Raw genomic sequence first — 13053 nt, forward strand, 5'->3', positions numbered from 1 at the left:
GACATGATAACTGGGAAAATCAAGTGAAAATCCTGAAACAGAGCCCTCCAAGGTGCTGCTGGGTGGGAAATAGCCACTACTTCCAAAATTCCATCCAGATACATCACCACTATTTATCTTATCGAATAAAAGTCTTGATCTGTAGGTAGAATTTTATACATTATATTATATTATATTAGTATATATATTTCTATGTATGTGCACACACACATACAATATATAATATGTGTGTATATCTCCTTGCCCATATATTAAATTTTAAGAAATTTAAAATGATAGAAATGAACAAAGTACATTTCTAGACTATAAGGTAATTAAACTATGAATCAAAAACAGAAAGACATCTGAAAAAGCCCCAAATGTTTGGAAATTAAACAACACACTTCTAAATAACTTATCAATTGAAAAGGAACTCTCAAGGATCAATTATAAAATTAAAAAAATTAATATATCAAAATGCATTGTGTAAAAATTGTGGAATTCAGCTAAGGTAGCATTAGAAAGAAATTTATATCAGTAATTGCTTACATTAAAAATAAAGTTGTAAGGTCAGCAACATAAATTACCTTACAAAAATTGAAAAAAGGGTAGAAAACTAAATGCAAAGCCAAATATAAAGAAAAAATATGTAAAGATTAGAGTGGAAATCATGAAACTAAAGCAGAAAACAACAGACAAAAATCAAAGAAGCAAACAAAGGTAAATTAAAAAGTAATAAAATTGACAAACCTACAGCAAGACGGATCAAAAACAGAGAAAGAGAGAGAAAACACAAATTATTAATATCAGCAGTGAAAAGAAAAAGAAGATATCACTCTGGATACCATAGATACCCAAAGACAATTTAAAAATACTATGAAACTCTATTTTCCCAAACTTAATAACTTCGGTGAAATTGATCACATCCTTAAAAATACACAACTAGCAAAATTCACTAAAGGAAAAATAGATACCTGAATAATCTTATATCTATTAATGAAATTAACCTCCCAAGACTGAGCCAGGAAGAAACTGAATCCCTGAAAAGACCAATAATGAGCTCCAAAACGGAATTAGTAATAAATAGCCTACCATTATCAAATAAAGCCCAGGACCTGATGGATTCACAGTCGAATTCTACCAGCCGTACAAAGAAAAGTTGATATCATTCCTACAGAAACTATTCCAAAAAACTGAGGAGGAGGGACTCTTGCTCAACTCATACTATGAGGCAAGCATCATCTTCATACCAAAATTTGGCGACATGCCCATCTTTTGGAAGAAAGACTTGCAAGATAGTGAGGTATAGACTGCTGGCCCTCATGAGAGTATGAAACTGAGCCTGTTGAACCAGCCTTACTTGCACCAAAGTCAACCAGCTTTTTCGTTATTACTTAACCTGTCATGCTGCCATATGTGACGACAGTCAAGAGATAGAAAAGCAAACAAACAAACAAAACATTTGATCATTTACTGTTGGTTAGCCAACTCAAAAATGAAGTTCACCTTTCCGATATATTTCTGAGCCTGCTTATTATGTGGGTATTACTCTTTGTGGGGGAAAAAAAAGGGAATTCACCATTATCAAGTAGGCTTCATCACCGAATGCAAGGTTGGCTTAACATATGCAAATCAATAAATGTAACGCATCACATAAAAAGAACTAAAGACAAAAACGCATGATTATCTCAATAGATACAGAAAAGGCCTTTGATAAAATTGAACAAACCTTCATGTTAAGAACTCTCAACAACCTAAGTATAGAAGGAACATACCTAAAAATAATAGAAGCCATCTATGACAACCCACAACCAACATTATATTAAACAGGCAAAAGCTGTAAGCATTCCCCTTGAAAATAGACAAAAGACAAAGATGTGATGCCTTCTCTCATCACTCCTATTCAACACAGTATTGGAAGTTCTAGCAAGAGCAATCAGGCAAGAGAAAAAAAATAAAGTGGATCCAAATATGAAGATATGAAGAGAAGAAGTCAAACCATCTCTGCAGATGACATGATTCTAGATCTAAAAACCCCACAGTCTTGGCCCAAAAGCTCCTCCAGCTGATAAACAACTTCAGCAAAGTTGCAGCATACAAAATCAATGTTCAAAAATCATTAGCATTCCTATACGTCAATGACAGTGAAACCAAGAGCCACATCAGAAAGGCAATCCCATTCACAATTGCCACAAAAAGCATAAAATACCTAGGAGTACAGCTAACTAGGTAGACGAAAGATCTCTACAATGAGATTTATAAAACACTGCTCAACAAAATCACAGAAGACACAAACAAATGGAAAAATATCCCATGCTCATAGAAGAAAGAATCCATGTTATTAAAATGGCCATACTGCCCAAAGCAATTTACAGATTTAATGCTATTCTTATCAGGCTACCAATGACATTCTTCACAGAACTAGAAAAAAAACACTACATTATAATTCACATGGAACCAAAAAAGAGGTCGTATAGCCAAGACAATCATAAGCAAAAAGGACAAAGCTGGAGGCATCAGGTTACCTGACTTCAAACTACACTTGAAGGCTACAGTAACCCAAACAGCATGGTAATTGTACAAAAACAGGTACATAAACCAAGGGAACAGAATAGAGAGCCCAGAAATAAGGCCACACCAACAACTATCTGATCTTCGACAAACCTGACAAAAACAAGCAATGGGGAAAGACTCCCTACTCAATGAATGGTGCTGGGATACCTGACTAGCCATATGCAGAAGACTGAAGCTGGACCCCTTCCTATAACGTGCACAAAAACCAAGACAAGATAAAGATTTAAATGTAAAACCCAAAACTACAAGATCCCTGGGAATCAACCTAGATAGTGCCATCCTGGACACAGGAATCGGCAAAGATTTCATGACAAAGATGCCAAAAGCTAATGCAACAAAAGCAAAAACTAACAAGTGGGATCTAATTAAACTTAAGAGCTTCTGCACAGCAAAAGAAAATATTGACAGTAAACAGACAAACTACAGAATGAAAGAAAATATTTGCAAACTGTATATCTGACAGTCTAATATGCAGCATCTATAAAAAACTTAAAAATTTACAAGAGAAAAACAACCCCATTAAAAAGTGGGCAAAGAACATGAACAGACACTTTTTAAAAGAAGAAATATATGCAGTCAAAAAACACATGTGAAAAAATCTCAATGTTATTCATCATTAGAGAAACGCAAATCAAAAGCACAATGAGATACCATCTCACACCAGTTAAAGTGGCTACTATTAAAGTCAGAAAAATAACACATTCTGGCAAGGTTGTAGACATAAGGAAATGCTTATACATTGTGGGTGGGAGTGTAAATTAGTTTAATTGTTGTGGAAAGTAGTATGGCAATTCCTCAAACAGCTACAAGTGGAACTACCATTCGACACAGTAATTCTATCACCCCCCAAAATATAAATTATTCTACCATAAAAAAACACACGCACACGAATGTTCATTGTAGCACTATGCACAACAGCAAAGACATGGAATCAAGCTATATGCCCATCAATGACAGACTGGATAAAGAAAATGTGGTACGTATACATCATGGAATACTATGTAGCTATAAAAAAGAATGAAATCATGTTTCTTGTGGGAACATGGATGGAGCTACAGGCTCTTATCCTTAGCGATCTAAAGTAGGAACAGAAAACCAAATACTGCATATTCTCACTTATAAGTGGAAGTTAAATGACAAGAACTTATTAACACAATGAAAGAAACAACAGGCACTGGGGTCTACTAGAGTGTGGAGGGATGGAGGAGGGAGAGGAGCAGAAAAATAGCAACAACAAAAAATAATGAGATGGAAATTCTAGAGCCAAAATGTACAATAACTGAAATGTAATTTACTGAATATGACCAAATGATTATAAAATGGAAAAAGGAGATAAATCCATAAAATTCAAAATAGGTTAATGGATTGAATAAAATTTGGAGTACAGTGAAATTAGACTGAAAAACAATTAATAAAGGCTCAGAGACTTGAAGGATACTATCAAATGATCAACATTTATGTCACTGGAGTTCCAGGAGAATAGAGACAAAAAGTGAAAGAAAAAAAATATTTGCAGAAATAAAAGGCTATAATCTTCCCAAATTTGGTAAAAAGAAAGAAACGAAAAAAGCTATCAACTTACAGGTCCAAGAAATTTACAAACTCCAAATAGGATAGATACGAAGAAGATCACAACCGAGAAAGTCATAGTCAACTTACGAAAGTTACAGACAGAGAATCTTTGAAGCACCTAAAAACAAATGAAATTATGTAGATAGTAACAATCATGCAATCAACTGTAGGTTTTTGTATCACAAACAGTGGAGGCCAGAAGACATCAGAATAGCATGTCCAAAGTAGAGAAGGAAAAGTTTTTCAGCCAAATTCTGTAACTACTGAAAGTACCCTACAAAAATAAAGTTAATTATGTCCGTAGAATTGCTTAGCAAAACAAACAAATTTTAAAAGTTGAAATAAAAACGTTTTGTGTCTTTAAAATATGAGTTATTCGTAGCATATCTGCACTAAAAAGAAATGCTAAACGAAGTTCAAAGGACTGAAAAAAAGTGATGCCAAATAACAAGCTGGATAAACAGGAAGGAATGAAGAGCACCAGAAATGGCAAACAATATATATAGTGTATGTGTGAATGTGTGTGTCTATATATACCTGTTTTCCTTTTAATTTCTTTCAAAACATTGTGCTTAGTGAATGAAGCCAAATGCAAAATGTACAAATTACATGGTTCCATTTATATGAAATTCTAGAAGAAGCAAAAGTAATATTTAGTGAGAGAAAACAGACCACTGACTGCCTGGGACTGGGGATCAAAAGCAGAAATTGACTGCAAAAGGTCACAAGAACACTTTTGGAGGGGATGGAAATTTTCTATATGTTTGTGGTGGAGGGTACACAGATGTATGTATTTGTCAAAGCTCATCAAACTGTACCCTTAATATGGCCGCATTTTACTGTATATGAATTATACCTTAATAAATTTGATTTAGGAAAACATAATGCAAAATCTAACAAAATTGACAAAATACAAAGAAGAATTTCTGTTCAATGAATACTATAAGCTCAAAGAAAAATTAAAGACAGGGAGGAATATTTGCAATGTTTAAAACTAACACAATATTAATCTAGATTATACAAGGAATTTCTGAAAAACTAAAAAGAAAAACAGGAAATCCAATAGAAGAAGTTGACAAAAACTTCACATATGAAAATAAGGCTTATATTCCCTACTAAAGAAGCACAAAGTTCAAATTACAAGTTTTCAAATTAACAAAAATCAGAAAGTTGAATAACACCAAATGTTAGAAAGTATAATAGTGAAATTAAGCTGCTGGGTTTTGCTGATGGACTTGGAAATTGAGTCAGTCATTCTGTGAAGCATTCAGGAAGCACTCAGTGAAAACTATATGTGCGAGGAACTTACAAAACCTTCCACTGGTAATACTAGGTGCCAATTATAAGAGATAAACTGAATAAAATGTGGTAATATTCACAAGATGGAATTCCAGGCAATAATGAAAAGAAGAAAAGTGCATATAGAGTAAAATTAGTGAATCCTAAGAAAATTATGAGTGAGAAAACTACTAAATAGAATAATTCAACATCATTTATATAAATGAAAACATGAACATATCAATATATGGAGTAATATTATATAGTTTTCAGGGATACACATGAAGTCTTATCTATGGATATGAGAAGAGAGAAATGTCAGTGAATATGAGAAATAATGTAAAAAAGGCAATTGCATAAAAATATAAGAAGAGAGACCTTGTGCAGATTGATAACAGCGAAGTATAACTAACCCTCTGCATATAAAATAAAAAATGTATTTCTCTACATTCATGAACCTTAATACTTTCGTACTGCTGAGCCTTACATATGAACTATTATTACTCCTTTCTCAAATGAAGAAACCATGAAGACAACAGCAGTATTCTAAGCATATGCTTGAGATTACTGTCTCTCTGCATATTAAAATGGATACAGCATTCCTTGGGAAACATCAAAGTCTCATTTCATCACAGAGTTTTTACCTCCAAAGAAAATATACTTATTTTTCATGGTGTATGTGATACTGTCCAGACCCATCTTGTTTTAAATTGAAAAATATGTAATGAATCATGATTCAGTTTAGTTACATATTATAAAGTAATAGTATCTCATTTCATAACAATCATTTAATGACCATGGAATATGTCTTATGTTGTCTAGTAATAGACTATTTAGAAACACCTTGAGAATCTATTTTCTAATTCAGCTTGCACTCACTTTTATCTTTTGAAAAACTGCTGATAAGAAAATTGTCGATACAACTCTTGAAAATAAGTTTATTTTAACATGCAATTTTTTTTCCAGGTAACATTCAATTAGTGATAGTTTTTTTTAAAAGAAGGTCATCATGAATCTCCTCTAGTAGGTGAGATAAGACATACACGTAGCTATAAGAAAAGCAATGTGTCATAAATGACACTCCATCTGATGACACTTCATCATGGGATGAATAAATTACTTATTATTAAAGAAGGGGATCAGAGAAGCTTTGTGAAAGAAACAACATTTGAACTGGATCTTAAGAAGGTTTACAATTTCCATGTAAACAGAACAAAGGGAAGTAGGAAAATGAACAGGGTGTAAAAGATGTGTTAGGTATTTTTGTTTACACAATATATTATACCATATAGGAAGTGAAATAAAATAACACAGCAAAATTAAATTGAAGGGCAGAATACAGATAAAGATTTTGAACTTTATTACACACAGTTTTCAGTAAAAACTAATGACATATCACACCAAGTTTGGAATATTAATCAGTTTCATGGAGAATGTGAAGAAATAATTAAATGGAGAAATTGGTTATAAGTTATGGCAACTGTCAAATTAGAGATAAGAAGAACCTGAAATAGAATAGATACCATAAAAATGGAGAGAGGCCGGATGCGGTGACTCACGCCTGTAATCCTAGCACTTTGGGAGGCCAAGGTGTGCAGATCATGAGGTCAGGAGTTCGAGACCAGCCTGGCCAACATGGGAAAACCCCATCTGTACTAAAAATACAAAAATTAGCCAGGTATGGTGGTATGTGCCTGTAATCCCAGCTACTGGAGAGGCTGAGGCAGGAGAATCGCTTGAACCCAGTAGGTGGAGGTTGCAATGAGCTGAGATCTTGCCACTGCACTCCAGCCTGGGCTACAGAGCAAGACTCTGTCTCTAAAACAAAACAAAACAGAAAAAAAGGAAAAGAAAGAAAGAGAAAATGGAGAGGAAAAAAACAATGTATGCAGGAAAACTTTTCTAGGCAATGGAAAGTATTATACTCCGTTGAGGAAAATACGAAATAAAAAGTTAAAATGACTATTTTAGTCTGGGTGACTAATAATATATTGTATTCATTAATAGAAAGAAGGAAAAAGAGAAAGATTAGGTCTAACAAAACATATGAAAATGTATTCTAGACATAGTTTGAAGTGTCTAAAATACCTTTAACAGGAAGTGTTCACAGAGCAATTGTATTGGTTGAGGCAATGCTAACTGATATAATAGAAAAACCTTGAAATCTAAGTGGCTTAACACAATAAATGCTTATTTCTGGCTCATATAAGCCTAGTAAGAGCATGGCAGGAGGAAGGAAGGAATGCTCCACAGTAGTTTAGGAACCTTGGCTGAAAGTCTCTGTAAATGCTTTCAAAGTTTTATTGGGCGTTAATGTACAGTCAGCTCACAAGAGGCAAAGTATAGAGAAAGCACACCCAATTTCAAATAATATCGAGTTAAAAGTGTCACATATCCCTTCTGTTCCCAATCCACTGGCAAGAACCAGTTCCATAGGCATACTTAAGGACAAGGTAAAGGTTAAAACTGAGGTAACTGGCTAGCAAACTGATACGGTTCCGATGTCTGACCCCTCCAAATCTCATGTTGAAATGTGATTCCCAATATCGGAGGTGGTATCTAGTGGGAGGTGATTGGCTCATGGAGGCAGATTCCTCATACACTGTTTAGTACCAACCTCTTGATGATGAGAGAATTCTTGTTCAGTTAGTTAACTTAAGATATGGTTGTCTGAAAGAATCTGGGACCTTCCCACTTTCTCTCACTCCTGCTCTCACTGTGTGAGGCACTAGCTCCCCTTCACCTTCTACCATAATTGTAAGCTCCCTGAGGCCCTCACCAGAAGCAGATGCCAGCACTACGCTTCATGTACAGTCTGCTGAACTGTGAGCCTTTTTTGTTTGTTTGTTTGTTTATTTTGAGAAGGAGTCTTGCTCTTGTTGCCCAGGCTGGAGTGCAAGGGTACGATCTTGGCTCACTGCAATCTGTGCCTCCCGGGTTCAAGTGATTCTTCTGCCTCAGCCTTCCGAGTAGCTGGGATTATAGGCATGCACCACCACGCCTAGCTAATTGTGAGTTTTTAGTAGAGATGGGTTTTCTCCATGTTGGTCAGGCTGGGCTTGAACTCCCAACTTCAGGTGATCCGCCCAGCTCAGCCTCCCTGAGTGCTAGGATTACAGATGTGAGCCATCACGCCCCAGCAAGCCACTTAAACCTCTTTTCGTTATAAATTATCCAACCTCAGATATTTATTTATAGCAATGTGAGAACTAACACAGTATGTCTTGGCATCAACTCTACAATTAAAATGCAAGCATATAGCTTTGATGAATGGCTCACCAAAGAAAATGTAAACAAGAGAATGTAACTAGAAAGAGAAAAGAGGTTAGAAATAGAGATATAAATTTGGGAAGTGTATGCTTAATTCCTATGCAGAACTCATAGGAAATATGACATTCCAATGGAGAAAGTATGGAAAAAGTATAGCCCAAACACAGGTTACTAGCAATCATACACTTTTTGAATAAGATTCAAAAGGGAAAATAAAACTCAGAGAAACTCAATGAAAAATCTAAAGGAAGTGTTTTAAGAGAGCAGAGGCAATAAGAAGTATCAAATCATGAAGACTGGGGAAAGGAAGATGAATAGAGAGAAACATTGATGGGAATTGATGACTATGAGACCATTATGTCACTTTATAATACTGTGACTTTAACAGTTGTGGGAGCAGAAATCATATGAAAAAGGATGACAGAATAAGTGATATTGTGAGAAACTTCAGCTTGTGTAGATATTAATCTTTACAGATAAGGAAAAAAAAAGAAGTGTGCAAAAAAATATGGAATGTTGAAGATATGGTGGGTTGACAGAAATGTTGTTGGATTGGTAAATTGGAATTCTATGAAAATAGTTAAGTTTGAAGGTAAAGATCCAGTTCAAAACAAGAATGTAAAGATGTAGCTGTAAACTGTAGTACTGAGAAAACAAGGTCACACAGAGTGTAAAGAAGAGTTGTGAGAATAATGGGATTAAATCAGAAGCTTAAAAAAGCAATTAAATCAACAACAAAATCTGCAAAGATTTATGTAAATTATTTATGAAGAACCATTATAATGACTGAAAGATAAAAATTGTGACCAGCGATATATTTTCTTGAATAGAAACACTAATCATAAAGATGACAATTATCTTTAAGTCAAACTATAAATACAGTATGATCCCAATTTTAAAATACCAACAAGTTTTGTCTTCTTCTGGAGAAGTATATACGTTGACTCTAGAGTTCGAATGGTAATACAAACAGGCATGAAAATCTGTGAGACTGATGAAAAAAGACAAGAAAAGAAATACAAAAACAATACCTATCTCGAATGTTAAAACACATTTTACAGCTAGAATAACTAAACTAGTATAGTGCTAAGCATGAAGATAGAATGTCAATCACATTAAAAACTCTACAAATACACCCTAGCACATTTGGAAATTGTGTATAGGATAAAGGTGGCATTGCAAATTCATGCAAAAAAATGATATTTCAATAAAAGACATTAGGGCAACTAAGTTACCATTCAGAAAACAAACAAAAATATTTGAGTGCTTTTATCCAACTTTCTTTGGAAGCATTTTACTATAATTATTCCCCAACACTTTTCCTCTTCACTTGATTGTTATCTTGCCTTATCAGTCCAATAGAATATATTATCAATAAATCAAATATTTAAATATAGAGTATGAAAAGTGTGCGTAATATTGCTAAAAGAAATCATGAAAATGTTTTTAAATAATCTCACAGAGAAGCTATTGTTTATCATAAACAGAAAAACAAAAAATAAAACCACATTAAAAAATAATGAATCACAAAACTCTAGAGGAAAAATATCAAAGACAAACTGGGAAACATATTGACAACTAATATGCTAGGCAATGTGCAAGTCTCCAAACTTCAAAACAAACAAAAAACTCTGAAGGAAAAAGGAGCAAATTATATAAACTGATGATTCATAAAAATGGAAATATGAGTAATTATTAAACAAGAAAAACTTTCAATCATAATAAGAGAAATAAAAGTAAGACCTTTTTTCCCTAATAGATTGTTAAAGACTCAAAAATATGGTAATAGTTATGATATTGATGAGGATGATGTAAGAAAAGGGGGATTATTACACACTGCTGGTGAGAATGTAATGTGTATGACAGCATGATAAAAATAAAGGACAATTTGAAAGCATCTATCAAAATTACAAATGCACCTAGTTTTAACTTCAGGAATACTTGCACACAGACATGAAAGGTAGGCACAAGGCTGTATGTTGCAACATTGTTTATAATAGCAAAGTTAGCAAATGGAATGTTTCTGTAGTGTGTAAACATCCTAAAATGAAAATGGGTTGCTTTTAAAATAAAAAAATAAAAAATGCAGTAACTCTTATGAGATACACAAACTAATCCCCCTCAAAAACACACACACAAATGTTAATAAGGCAGACTGTTCGAGAATCATTGTGGAAGAACAGTCTGACACCTGCATTTTGGGATGGTAAACAGGCCTAGTCCTCTTGGTGAAACAGAAGTGAAAATGGTTTTCAATGGAAAAAACTGCATAAGATATAACATGTTACAGAACAGCCAACTATCAGCCTAGACATTCAATGCATAAAGTAACATAGATCCATTTATTTCTTAGAGCCACAAGCTTTTCCAACAGCCTTTGAAAATGTGTATTGTCTGAAAAAGTATAAGTAAGTGATGCGTCATCTAACGATGGGGACATGTTCTGAAAAATGCATCATTAGGCAATTTCATTAACGTACAAAATCATAAAGTGTATTTATGCAGCCTCAATGATATAGTCTACTGGACATCTAGGCTATATGATACATGCTATTGCTCATCTGCTACAAAGCTGCACAGCAAGTTACTTTGCAGAATACTGTGGGCAACTATAACTCGAGGGTAACGATTTATGTACCTAAACATGTCCAAACATAGAAAAGGTACAGTAAAAATATGGCATAAAAGATAACATTGGTACATCTTTATAGGGCACTTATGAATCGAGGTTGCAAGGCTGGAAATTGGTCTGGGTGAGGCAGTGAGTGAGCGGTGAGTGAGTGCGAAGGCCTAGGACATTACTGTACACTACTATAGACTTTATAAACACTGTACACTTAGGCTATGTTAAATTTATTAAAAATTTCTTTCTTCAATAATAAATTAACCTTAGCTTATTGTAAAATTTTACTGTGTAAGTTTTTTTAACTTTATTGACTCCTTTGTGAAAACATTTAACTCAAAACACAAACACTGTACAACGGTCCAAAAATAATTTTATATCCTTATCCTATATGTATCTTCTCTATTTTAAAATTTTTTAATTTTTTTTCTGTTTTTTAAACTAGTTAGAAGGTAAAATGCAAAAACACACATTGGCCTAGACCTACAAAGAGTTATGATCATCAATATTACTGTCTTCTATCTCCACATCTTGTCCCACTGGAAGATCTTCAGAGGCAGTAACACACATAGAACTGTCATCTCCTGTGAGAACAATGCTTTCTTCTGGAATATCCTATGGAATGCCCTGCCTGAGGCTGTTTTACAGTTAAATTAAAAAAAAAAAAAGAAGAAGAAGAAACACAAGCTAAAATAATGAATAAAAAGTATAGTAGAGTGAATATATAAAACAGTAATACAGTCATTTGTTATTAAGTATAATGAACTGTAACTAATGGTTTGTGATAGATTTTTTATGACTGACAGTGCAGTGGGTTGTTTATACCAGCATCACCAGAAAAAGGTGAGTAATGCATTGCACTATGACATTATGACAGCTACAATGTCACGACAGCTCTAACTTCACCACAGCTACAACATCACTAGGCAATAGGTATTTTTCAGCTCCACTATAAACTCATGCGACCACTGTCACATATGCAGCCTACCATTAATTGAAACATCATTATGCGGCACATGAATGTATACTGACACTAAAATTATGAATTATAAGTAAATGAGTGTACAGTTTTACATATTGATTAGTCAACAGTTTAATCCACTTCATATTTAAATACGGCAACATTTAATTGAGATATGTTCATCTTAACATGCTAACTTCAGTGCAGGATTCAGTTTCCAAAAGAAAGAGTGCCTAAAGATCTTTAAGAGACTCCGAGACTTAGTTCAATAAAAATGTAGTAGTTTAAGAAATACAGCTGCTTTAAAAATAACAAGAAGTGGAAACACCCAAGTGTGCATCAACAGATGAATGGATAAACAAAATGTAGTATGAACATACACAGACACTCACACACATGGGAATATGGTTCAGCCATAAGAAGGTATGAAGTAATATATACACTACAACACGGATAAACCCTGAAAATCGTATGTTAAGTGAAATAAGCCAGATGCCAATGGACAAATAGTGTATGATTCTACCTATATGAAATATCTAGAATAGACAAATTCATAGAGACTAAAAGCATATTACATTGCCAGAGTCTGTTGGGGAGGTAGGAATGGGGAGACGCTGCTGAAGGAGTTTAGAGTTTCTCTTTAGTATATTTAAAAATGTTGGAAATGGGCAGTGGTGATAGTTCAACAACACTGTAAATGTAACTAATGCCACTGAATTGTACACTTAAAAATAGCTAAAATTAAAAATTTTACATTATATAGATATTTTTCTACATTAAAAACATAAAAATATGG

General features: G+C 33.8%; 1 protein-coding gene across 4 annotated transcripts in view; it reads right to left on the reverse strand.

Moving 5' to 3' along the window:
- Positions 1 to 13053, reverse strand: part of COX7B2 (cytochrome c oxidase subunit 7B2) — a 169672-nt gene that overhangs the window by 85042 nt on the left and 71577 nt on the right. The gene's annotated exons all lie outside the window — the stretch shown is intronic.

Source organism: Macaca fascicularis, chromosome 5 (assembly GCF_037993035.2).
Source record: "Macaca fascicularis isolate 582-1 chromosome 5, T2T-MFA8v1.1".
NCBI lineage: Eukaryota > Metazoa > Chordata > Mammalia > Primates > Cercopithecidae > Macaca > Macaca fascicularis.